Below are 11,345 nucleotides of genomic sequence, written 5' to 3'. Positions count from 1 at the left end.
CTCATCACCCGACTGCTGCTTTCTACAAGCTACCAGCTGGCCTCCGCCCCTGGTCCCGCCCCGCGCCCCTCCCAGGTTACGTCATAGAGCCCACAGGCCCCGCCGGCGGGGAGACCCGGCCCTGCCGCGTGTGCGCGGCAAATCGCATCTTCCCCGCTCCAGGCACCCGAGTTCTGAAAGGAAGCGACGACCACCCCAGAGCAGCGGGAGAGGTCGGTGTCTCTTCCGCCTGCTCTGGCGTCCGCGGGCTGGCGAGCCGACAGGAAGCGGGCGTCCAAAGCCCCCATGCGTACCTCGCCCCCAACGGTCCTCCGCTCGGAGGCTACCCCAGCAGGGTCGAGGAGGTGGGGCCTGCGCCCATTGGTCCGCCTCAGCCCTCCGCCCGCCTCCTAGCCCCGCTTATTGGCCTGAACCACAGCGCCCGCGGGATAGGCGGTGGCGGCGCCCCTCCCTCGCGCCCGCCCTCAAGAGGGCGACGAGGAAGCGGCCGCCTCCCTGCGTCCCGCCCCTCGGTCTTGCTTGCTGGCTTCCAGCTCTTCCCGGCTCCTCCCGGCCCTCTCCCGGCTCCCTCCGGCTCCGGCTCCGGTGCGGCTGCGGCGGCGGGTAGGTGCAGAGGCAGGCGGGGCCGTATCCGAGAGGTGGCCTCCCCACTGTCTCTATTGCTGCCCGAGTCTCACCTCGCGGCTGCCGGGGACCCCAAGGCTCGCCGGAGGCGGGCAAGGGCGGTGGCCGCCGGCCTGCGGGACGTGGGGGCGGGCGGGGGGCCTGCGGGCATGATTTTCCGAGTTCAAGGCGAGATCCGGGGGCTGGTGGGGTGGGGCGAGCTGAGAGCTTCGGCTCCAGGGGTATGGAGCAGTGGGTGCTGAGCAGCATGCCTCTAGCGCGAGACGGGGCAGAGCCCGGATAGCGTGGATCGGTTGCAGCCTGGGGCCCTGGGTGGGGCTCGGGAACGTAGGGGAACTCAAAGGTCATCTTGTGAGGCTTTTAGGGGTCAGTTGAGGTGGGGCAGAGGCAAGTCTTAGAGAGGGTGCCCGGTCAGAGGTATCGGAAGGGCGGAGAGGTGATCGAGAGAACCGGGCCTCAGGCAGGATTCTCCTTGTGCGCGCGGCCCAGGCACTGTTTGGAGACTAAGCATGTGTCTGGCTGCGGGAGTGCGCAGGAGTCGCAGTAAGGGTGGAGATGTGAGGATAGGACAGGGACCTGAAGGGGCGGTTAGAAAGGTTATCCGGAACTGAGATTGATCTAGTACATGGACTAGGTTCTTCGCCGGTGTGTTGCTTGAGCTCTTTGATGAAATTGGCCTGTGGAGGCGGGGAATGTGAGGGTTTTGCTTCTATCCAGGAACGGATAAACTAAATGCATTTGGTGCTTTGGGCAGGAGAGAGTGGTTACACTTAGGTTTGTGTTTTAGGACCCAGACTCAGGGTGAAACATGCTTCTCGGGAAGGTTAGTGTTACCCAGCTTTCTCTTGGAAATCCCCTTTTCTCCTTTACATACTCCTCGGTCCAGTTACAGTATTGCTCCCCAGGGCTTCTCGATTCCCTCTCCCTGGCTCCTTAGCTTTGCAGTGTTCTTGCTGTGTGTGTGTGTGTGTGTGTGTGTGTGTGTGTGTCCCGCCCATTTTCCTGCTGCTGCGCTTTTGGCAGCTCCCTCTGCTCTTTCCCAGGGATGGTTGTGGCATTGCATCAGGGGATATTTGTGCTTGTAATTTGCTCACTCAGCCCAGGGTATGCTGCAGAGATGGGGGGGTGGGGAATGGGGTTGGTGCCGTCAGCTCGGCGGGGCAGACAGAGAAATGGGTGTGGTGAGGGAATACAGCTGCTCTAGGCCTATAGGGTAACACTGCCCAGTCATCAGCTCAAAGAGATTCAAAGAGCGGCAACAGCAGCTATTTTTATAAATCAGTCCTGAATCCAAGCTGAGCACATGGATTTAGAGTGAACAGTTGTCATGCTCTAAGTATTACAGGCTGGGTGTTTGGTAGACAACACTAGAGTTGCTAAGCAAGAGACTCCTCTGTATGGTGCAGGAGGTACTTTAGTTGCAACATTTTGCCCTTCTTAACTCTCTTGCAATGGACCTCTCTCTTCAGGGGGTGTCTTTTAAATTGATATGGTTTTGATGGTCCTTACTGCTGTTTTTTAAATGACATACTTTTACCTCAATTATATACTTTCTTCCAATTACACATTTCTAAGTTTGGCTTAAATATAATAAAGCTATCACTTTTTGAATGTTTACCATCTTCCAGGCAGTAGTTGAAGGTATTTATTTACCGATGAGGAAATCAAGACTGAAGGGAATAAAAGGTCACACAGTTAAATAGCATCCACACCAAGGTCCCTCTGACTCCCCCCACACAGTAGTTCAGAAACTGAACATTTTTGGTTCACACAGGGGTGATTCAAGCACTTGAGAATTTATTCATGCAAAGTAAACTCACTGGAGACCGATATCAGGTATCAATTTATGTCCAAAGTACTACACCACATACATAATTGGAATTAATTAGCCATAATTAATTAATTGTGCCTCCTTTGTTTCTGGGCAGCCAAATCAGTAATAAGGAAGTTGATGATAGAATTAGAACTAGGGAGGAGTTCCTGTTGTGGCCCAGTGGTTAACGAATCTGACTAGGAACCATGAGGTTGCGGGTTCGATCCCTGGCCTTGCTCAGTGTGTTAAAGATCCGGTGTAGCCGTGAGCTGTGGTGTAGGTTGCAGACTCGGCTCGGATCCCGAGTTGCTGTGGCTCTGGCGTAGGCTGATGGCTGCAGCTCTGATTTGACCCCTAGCCTGGGAACCTCCATATGCAGCAAGAGCGGCCCAAGAAAAGGCAAAAGGACCAAAAAAAAAAAAAGACAACAAAAAAGAAATTAGAACTAGGGAGAGTTCCTGTCGTGGCACAGCAGAAACAAATCCTACTAGGAACCATGAGGTTGCAGGTTTGATCCCTGGACTCCGCTCAGTGGGTTAGGGATACAGCATTGCCGTGAGCTGTGGTGTAGGTCGCAGACATGGTTCAGATCCTATGTTGCTGTGACTGTTGGTGTAGGCCGGCAGCTGTAGCTCCGATTCGACCCCTAGCCTGGGAACCTCCATGTGCCACAGATGCAGCCCTAAAAAAAAAAAAGAAAAAGAATTAGAACTAGGGCAGCTGGATGTTCTTAGAGGATGTTTTAATCAAGTTTCAGAAGCCTGGTGAGTCTCCCTTTTTTCTCCATTGTATGAACTCACATCATAATGTTTGACAATGCTGGGGAGATTCTCAGAGTGTTTTTCCATTGTCTTAGTTGTTTTTAAGTTGTCTTTTCATGTATTTGTCATCCCAGCACATATTTACTTGAGTTAAAATTCCCAAATATGGAGTTCCTGTTGTGGCTCAGCGGTTTCGAACCTGACTAGTTTCCTTGAGGGTTTGGGTTTGATCCTGATCCAGTGTTGCTGTGAGCTGCAGTGTAGGTCACAGATGCGGCTCAAATCTGGCATTGCTGTGGTATAGGCCGGCAGCTGCAGCTCCAGTTTGACCCCTGGCCTGGGAACCTCCATATGCTGCAGGTGCAGCCCTAAAAAGCAAAAAAAATTTCCATATTTACAAATAAGTTTATATTACATATTTAAAAGTCATTTTCCGGAGTTCCTGTTGTGGCGCAGTGGTTAACGAATCCAACTAGGAACCATGAGGTTGCGGGTTCGATCCCTGCCCTTGCTCAGTGGGTTAAGCTCAGCTGTGGTGTAGGTCACAGATGCGGCTTGGATCCCACGTTGCTGTGGCTCTGGCATAGGCCCGTGGCTACAGCTCCAATTAGACCCCTAGCCTGGGAACCTCCATATGCCACAGGAAGCGGCCCTAGAAAAGGCAAAAAGAAAAAAAAAGTCGTTTTCCGTTGACATATAGTTGGTTTACAATGTTGTGTTAATTTCTGCTGTACAACAAAGTGATTCAGTTATACATATACACGTATCCATTCTTTTTCAGATTCTTAGCCCTATAGGTTGTCACAGGATATTGATGTAGGGTTCCCTGTGCTATACAGCAGGTTCCCGTTGACCAACCATTCCATATATAAAAGTGCATAAACCAGTCCCAAACTCCCAATCCATCCCTCCCCGACCTTTCTCCTTTGATAACCATAAATTTGTTTCCAAAGTCTGTATGTTTCCGTTTTGTAAATAAGTTCATTTGTGTCATTTAAAAATTGTGTTTTGGAGTTCCCATTGTGGCGCAGCAGAAACAATTCCGACTAGTGTATCCAAGAGGATGTGGGTTCAATCTCTGGCCTTGTTCATGTGGGTGGAGAATCCTGTGTTGCTGTGAGCTGTGGTGTAAGTAGCAGATGGGGCTTAGATCCCGTGTCACTGTGGCTGTGGTGTAGGCCAGCATCTATAGCTCTGATTTGACCCCTAGCGTGGCAACTTCCATATCTCTTGGGTGCAGCCCTAAAGAAAAAAAAAAGGCAGGGAAAAAATTGTGTTTTATTTTATTTTACTTTGGCCCTTCCTGTGGCATGTGGAAGTTCCCAGGCTAGGGATGGAACCTACACCAAGCAGTGACAACACCAGATCCTTAATCTCCTGCTATGCCACCAGGAAACTACTCCTGTATCATTTTCTTAGATTCCACATATAAATGATACCATACGATGTTTGTCTTTCTTTGTCTGACTTGACTTAGTATGCTCTCTAGGCCCATCCATGTTGCAAATGGCATTGTTTCATTCTTTTAATGACTGAGTAATGTTCCATTGTGTATATATAGGTACTATATCTTCTTTATCCACTCCTCAGTCAATGGACATTAGACATCTGGATTTTCTTATGCCTAGGTGGCTTAGCTTTATTTAAAAAAATTTTTTTAGAATATGTAAACTTTTATTAACTAGTTCATTTTCGGGGAGAAGAGGACAAGTTCTTCAAGCTTTTTTGAAATGGCTGAGAACAGGGAAAAATACTTGTTTGCAGTTTTTATTTTGGTTGTAGGTTGGGGGTGGGAGTGAGTGTTCCCTTGTGTGAAGGGGCTTGTGTAGTTTGACCCTTCCACCTACATCAAGATAGGTTGCTTAGGAGTTTCCTGTTGGCTCAGTGGGTTAAGGATCTGGCATTGTTGCTGCTGTGGTGCGGGTTTGATCTCTGGCCTGGGAACTTCTGCCTGCTGCTGGTTCGGTCACCAAAAAAAAAAAAAAGGATAAGGAGTTCTGTCATGGCTCAATGGTCAACGAATCTGACTAGCTTTGATGAGGATGCAGGTTCAATCCCTGGCCTCATTCAGTGGGTTAAGGATCCAGTGTTGCCATGAGCTGTGGTGTAGTTCGCAGGCGTGGCTTGGGCCTGGCGTTGCTGTGGCTGTAGTGTAGGCCGGCAGCTGTAACTCCGATTTGACCCCTAGCCTGGGAACCTCCATATGCTGTGGGTGCAGCCCTAAAAACCAAAAAAAAAAAAAAAAAAAAAAAAGATAGGCGGCTTAGTTTTAGAGGGGGTAGTTTCTATAGTTCCTATTGATCTCAGTGTTTTATTCCTTTTCCTGATCTTGTTTCCGAATTTGGTGACCCATCCTTTGGCTCTGTCAACTTTTGCTGTTGATACTTCAAGTTTTTTGGCATCACTATGCCCTCCTCCTCCTTTTTAAATATTAAGCATGGGTAGTTGATATGTAGGTTTTATCTTTCCTTAAAAAGCAAGAATATCTGAGAGGAACATTTTGAAGTCATCTTGGTAGTTCATTTGATTTGGTCAATTTGAAAAGGAAACCGAGTAAATGTCACCGATTTCACTTTGTCCTTGTTGATGGCATTTTTAGGACCGAGTTAGTGTGGCCTTATTGGTAGGAGTGAGTATGTCGAGGACATTTAGGGTCAAGAAGGGAGGTAAAGCAAACTGATATGAGCGGTTTGTACTCAATACCTTCTTAGGGCATTCTAGGCTAATTTCTCACTGCAGATCTTAGGGGAACTATTTTGTATGTCATTAAAATTTTAAGCTTGAAGGTCAGCTGAGTTCTGTGATTCTTTACAGATTAAAAAGTTAATCTCACCATTTATATTTTATTAGTTTGCATTTATTTAACTATCTTTTGAAATTTATTTATAACCTTTTCTCACCAAAAGGTTTATAATAACCTATTCCTGAATTTACAAGGGAAATACAATTAAATAAAACCTTTTATTTTGAAATAATTTTAGATTACAGAAGAGTTGTAAAGATAGTACACAGTTTCTGTATCCCTTCATCCAGGTTCCCTTAATGTTACTATACATATATGCTTATTACACATTTATCTTATATAACCATGATAAACTTATCAAAATTAATAAATTAACATGTTTAATGTTATCAACTAACTCACAGACCTGCCTCTGATTTTCCCAGTTTTTCCACACTTGATACCCTTTTTGTGTGACAAGACTCAATCCAGGATACCACATTGCACTTAAAAGTCATGTTTCCTTAGTTTCTTCTAGTCAGTGACAGTTTCTTGGTTTCTCCTTGCCTTTGATGCTTGACAGTTTTGAAGAGTAGTGGTCATTTGTAGAATGTTCCTGAATTTGGGTTTTCTGATGTTTTCTCTTGATTAGCCTGAGGTTAGGTATTTTAGGGAAGAATACCAATGAGATAGTATGCCCTTCTCATCACCTCATATCAGAGGATACTGCTCTCAGCATGTTAATTTTGGTAACTTGATTGAAGGTAGTGTCTGCTTAGTTTCAATAAAGTGACTCTTTTTCTGTTTCCTTACTTCATTTGTTAGAAGCTAGAAATGAGTCATTCAGTCAAACCCACATTCAGGGCAAGGGAATTTAAGCTCCACCTCCTGAAGGGACAAGTATCAAAGAATTTGTGAGCATGTATTTAAACCATCCACAGTAATTAGTAAATATTTTTGTGAGGCTACGCAAAGATTTTTTATTTTTTACTTTTTGGTCTTTTTGCCTTTTCTGGACATATGGAGGTTCCCAGGCTAGGGGTCCAATCGGAGCTGTTGTCGCTGGCCTACGCCAGAGCCACAGCAATGACAGCAATGCCATATCCGAGCCACATCTGTGGCCTACACCACAGCTCATGGCAACGCCGGACCCTTAACCCACTGAGCAAGGTCAGGGATCGAACCCTCATCGTTCCTAGTCGGATTGATTAACCACTGAGCCACGATGGGAACTCCAAGATTTGATTTTTTCTTAAAATTTCATCCAGTAATTTTAGCATTCATTGGTGAAGCTTGCCTGCACCAGCAATTATTACTGTGTTATGCTAATGGTGATTTTATATTTCCCTCATTCCTTCTACATTGATTATTTAGAATTCTTCTGTAAGAAAAATTTGTACCTTTCCCTTTATTTATTTATTTATCTCCCAGTATGGATTTATGAATATCTCCCCCATTGAGTTGTAAGCCAATACTGTATTTTGTTGCACAAGTTCTTCCAGCTTTGGCCGTTTGGCACTTATGTTGTTTTTGCCATGTTCTCCCCCTGCCGCCCTTTTTTGGAGCACATTTTTACTTTCTGGTGCTGCAAGATGCTCCAGTTTCATCTCATTTTCTCTGCTCTATCCCTAGAATCGACTGTTTCTTCAAGGAGCCTTGGTTTCTTTATTGGAGAAAAATACTTAGATCTGGTTTCTAAATTAACTGAATGTACTCCTTGCTACTGGGATATCACTGATTCTTGGCACTCTTAGGGAACAGAGCTATGTATATTCACTGACCCAAGTATGCATACATATCTATGTTTACTTCTGTATCTATCTGTATGTAAATATAAATGGGGATCATACGGGTCTCTCTGACCCTAATCTAGCACCACAAAGTTATTTGCAGTTTTTTTTTTCTCTGACAGTGAGAAACTTGGCTCTTGTTATTTATAATAGATTTACTTATTTTCAATCGTAGTATATGTGTAAAGTAGAAAAATGCAGTTTTAATTGTCACATAAGGTAAGTTCCAAAGCATTTTTCAGTTAAGCAATTTAAATTATATTCTTGTAATATTGGTATTTTAAATTACTATTTTTTCAGTTCCAATACAGTGGTGAAGTCATTTGCCCCTGCCCAAACAGGAAATGAGTGACTGTAGCTGGAATTGTTAACCTGGTCTCACTCCCAGTGATATGCTTAATCTCAAGCAAAGCAGTCTCTTCCTATCAAGTATCTTGACTAACAAGTCAACCTTTGTCCCTTAGAGGGATTGTTCCTTTTAATACAAGAAGTTTCTGGGTGGGTGGGTGGGTGGGGGTGTGTGTGTGTATTTTAAACTTTGGCAATGTTGAGGGCAAGAATAATTATTTTATTGGGCTTCTTTCTACTTAGAGAATTGTAGACATGAAAGAGATCTCAGAGATAATCTAGTGTAGTTTTTCACGCACAATGTAAGTGATATTGGAGGCAGTCCTCTCCAGATAGGGATTTCACAGCTGGTGGCTATCAATTCCAGGTTTGCAAATTTGTCATTTTAGAAAAACTCCCCTGATAATGATCTGAAACCTGTCTCCCTGCAGGTTTTATTCACTGGTTCTGATTTTGCTGTCTACAGTTAATTCCTCCAGGTCCAGTCTCTGCTTTACAGCTATTCAGTGACAGTTATTTTGTCCCACTTATGTTTTTTCTTTTCCAGACTAAACAGTTTTTTTCCTTCTAAGCCACTTCTTATGAAGTATGCTTTCTAAACTTTTTACCATGTTGGGCATCATCCTGTGGACATACTTCAGTTTGTCAGTTTGTCACATGTGTTCTGATCCAGATATTACTGTATTAGGCCCTGGAAGTAAAGTGATTAAGGAGTTAAAAATGATCCTGCCCTTGGGGAGCTTAGTTTTCTTCAATGCTGCTTTAGAATAAATTAGGTTCTTTTTTCTTTCAGTGTCCACTTTTCAGTGTTCCATTTATAGTTGTCTGATAGTAAGCTTACTTTAGGTCTTTTTTTCTCTAGAACTATTAATCCAAGTCTTTGTCCTTGGTTGGTTGGTTTTCTGAATCTTTGTGTTGGACTATTTTTTTTAACACTCCTGTATTCTTTCTGTATCTTCTGATTTCTATTCATTGTTCCCATCGTGGTGCAGCAGAAACGAATCTGACTAGGAACCATGAGGTTGCGGTTCAGTCCCTGGCCTTGCTCAGTGGGTTAAGGATCCGGCATTGTCGTGAGCTATGGTGTGGCTCGGATTCCACGTTGCTGTGGCTCTGGCGTAGGCTGGCAGCCATAGCTCCACTTCAACCCCTAGCCTGGGAACCTCCATATGCCACGGTGTGGCCCTAAAAAGACAAAAGTAAATAAATAAATAAAAGTAGTTACAAGTTAAAAAAATTTTTTTAAAGTAACATTTTTTGGTAATTTTTAAAAAGATTTTCTTGGCTGCGCCTGCAGCATATTGGAAGTTTCCCAGCCAGGGACTGAACATGCAACCTGCTGTGCCACAAGGGAAACTCCCAAGGGAGGACCTTTTGAATCCTGATTCTGTTACCTTTTGCTTTTGTTAATCCTTCCTATGTCTATAATTTTGATATGTTCTTTTCGTATTTTTACTTGAATAGATTAAAAAAAATTCACCTAGAGAGTGCCAAGATCAGATCCTGGTAGTATGTAATTAGAGACAAAATTTCATGCTTTATTTATTTTCTCCTTATTTCTGACATTATTAATTTAGTTAAGTATTTCCGAAAGAGATCTTTTTTTTTTTTTTTTGTCTTTTGTAGGGCCGCACTTGAGGCATATGGAGGTTCCCAGGCTAGGGGTCTAATTGGAGCTGTAGCCGCCAGCCTATACCACAGCCACGGCATTGTGGGATCTGAGCTGCATCTGTGACCTACACCACAGCTCACGGCAATGCCGGATCCTTAACCCACTGTGCGAGGGCAGGGATTGAACCCGAGTCCTCATGGATGTTAGTCGGGTTCGTTAAGCACTGAGCCAGAACGGGAACTCCTGGAAAAAGTTTTAGAGAAGCTTATGGCGTGTTCTAGGAAGGAAGGAAGGAAAAATAGAAAAATTAAGGGGAGATTAGGGATAGATGATAAATGGGAGTAGAGGATGGTGATCCTTAAGAAGAAGATTGTTTCCTTTTAGTGAGCTCTTTTTTTTTTTTTTTTTTTTTTGTGAAACTGCCTGAAATTCTCAATCAGATATTCATTTGGGTTATAAACTATACTTTCTCTTTTAGGAATACATGGGAGGATTCAAGAAAGTTCTCAATCATTTTCTTATAAATAGAACATATTTTTTATTGAAATAATTTGTTTTGGAGAATAAATGTTCTTTTGGGTGACAGGTTCCTTTGGATGACAGATTTCTTTTTTTTTTTTTTGTATTTTTGCTATTTTCTTGGGCCTCTTGCCTCTTCCCACGGCGTATGGAGGTTCCCAGACTAGGGGTCGAATCGGAGCTATAGCCACTGGCCTACGCCAGAGCCACAGCAACTCGGGATCCGAGCCAAGTCTGCAACCTACACCACAGCTCATGGCAATGCCGGATCGTTAACCCACTGAGCAAGGCCAGGGATCGAACCGGAAACCTGGTTCCTGGTTGGATTTGTTAACCACTGAGCCACGACGGGAACTCCTGGATGACAGATTTCTGAGTTTAGGACTGGAAGTGGGGAGAGGGTGGAGAATAAGACAGATTAACAGATTTATTTTCTTTAGTATCAGCTCAAGGATCACCTTTAGAAGTGGCCTTGCTGACTGCTTTTTACCCTAGTTTGGGTTAAGTACTCATCTTTGGTATTTTCACATATATATATATCTTTGGGCATATGTAATTCTGTATGTTTAAAAAGTTTAAGACATAATTCACCATTTTAAAGTGTGTAGAAGTCATTGTGGGTTTTGGTATATTCACAGTGTTGTGCAGCCATCACCACTGTCTAATTCCGGAACATTTCATCATCCCCAAAAGAAATCCAAAACCTATTAGCAGTCACTTTTCATTCCCTTGGACTCCCCTATCCTCTGGCAGCCACCAGTCTACTCTCTATGCACTTATGGATATATCGTATATATGAACTCATACACCACATGGCCTTTTGTATCTATCTGGCTTTTTTTTTTTCTTTAGTGTAATGTTTTCAGGGTTCATCCATGTTGTGCCATGAAATCAGTATTTCATTCCTTCTTATGGCTGAGTAATACTCCATGTCTGGGTATATCACATTTTGTTTATTCTTTCATCAGTGGGTTCTTTGCATTTTTTAGCCATTATGAATAATGCTGCTATGTTCATTTTTCATTTGTATATAAGTTTTTGTGTGGACATTTTTATTTCCCTTGGGTATATATCTACAAGTGGAATTATTGGGTCACATGTTAACACTAACTTTTGAGGAACTGCCAGACTGTCTTCCAAAGTGGCCATACCATTT

At 43.9% G+C, this 11,345-nt stretch overlaps 1 protein-coding gene across 23 annotated transcripts in view; it reads left to right on the top strand.

The window, feature by feature from the left end:
• Positions 1 to 472: 472 nt before the first annotated feature.
• Positions 473 to 11,345, top strand: part of MAP4 (microtubule associated protein 4) — a 172,475-nt gene continuing 161,602 nt past the window's right edge. For 5 of the 23 annotated variants that reach the window (XM_047773033.1, XM_047773058.1, XM_047773051.1 and 2 more), the window contains exon 1: positions 474 to 603. The gene's annotated coding sequence lies outside the window, so the exon portion shown is untranslated. Of the gene's footprint in view, positions 604 to 11,345 lie in introns of all 23 variants that reach the window. The other 18 variants (XM_047772991.1, XM_047773001.1, XM_047772965.1 and 15 more) reach the window with 6 other exon arrangements.

Source organism: Phacochoerus africanus, chromosome 1, assembly GCF_016906955.1.
Source record: "Phacochoerus africanus isolate WHEZ1 chromosome 1, ROS_Pafr_v1, whole genome shotgun sequence".
Lineage (NCBI taxonomy): Eukaryota > Metazoa > Chordata > Mammalia > Artiodactyla > Suidae > Phacochoerus > Phacochoerus africanus.
This window is presented reverse-complemented; position numbering and strand designations above follow the sequence as displayed.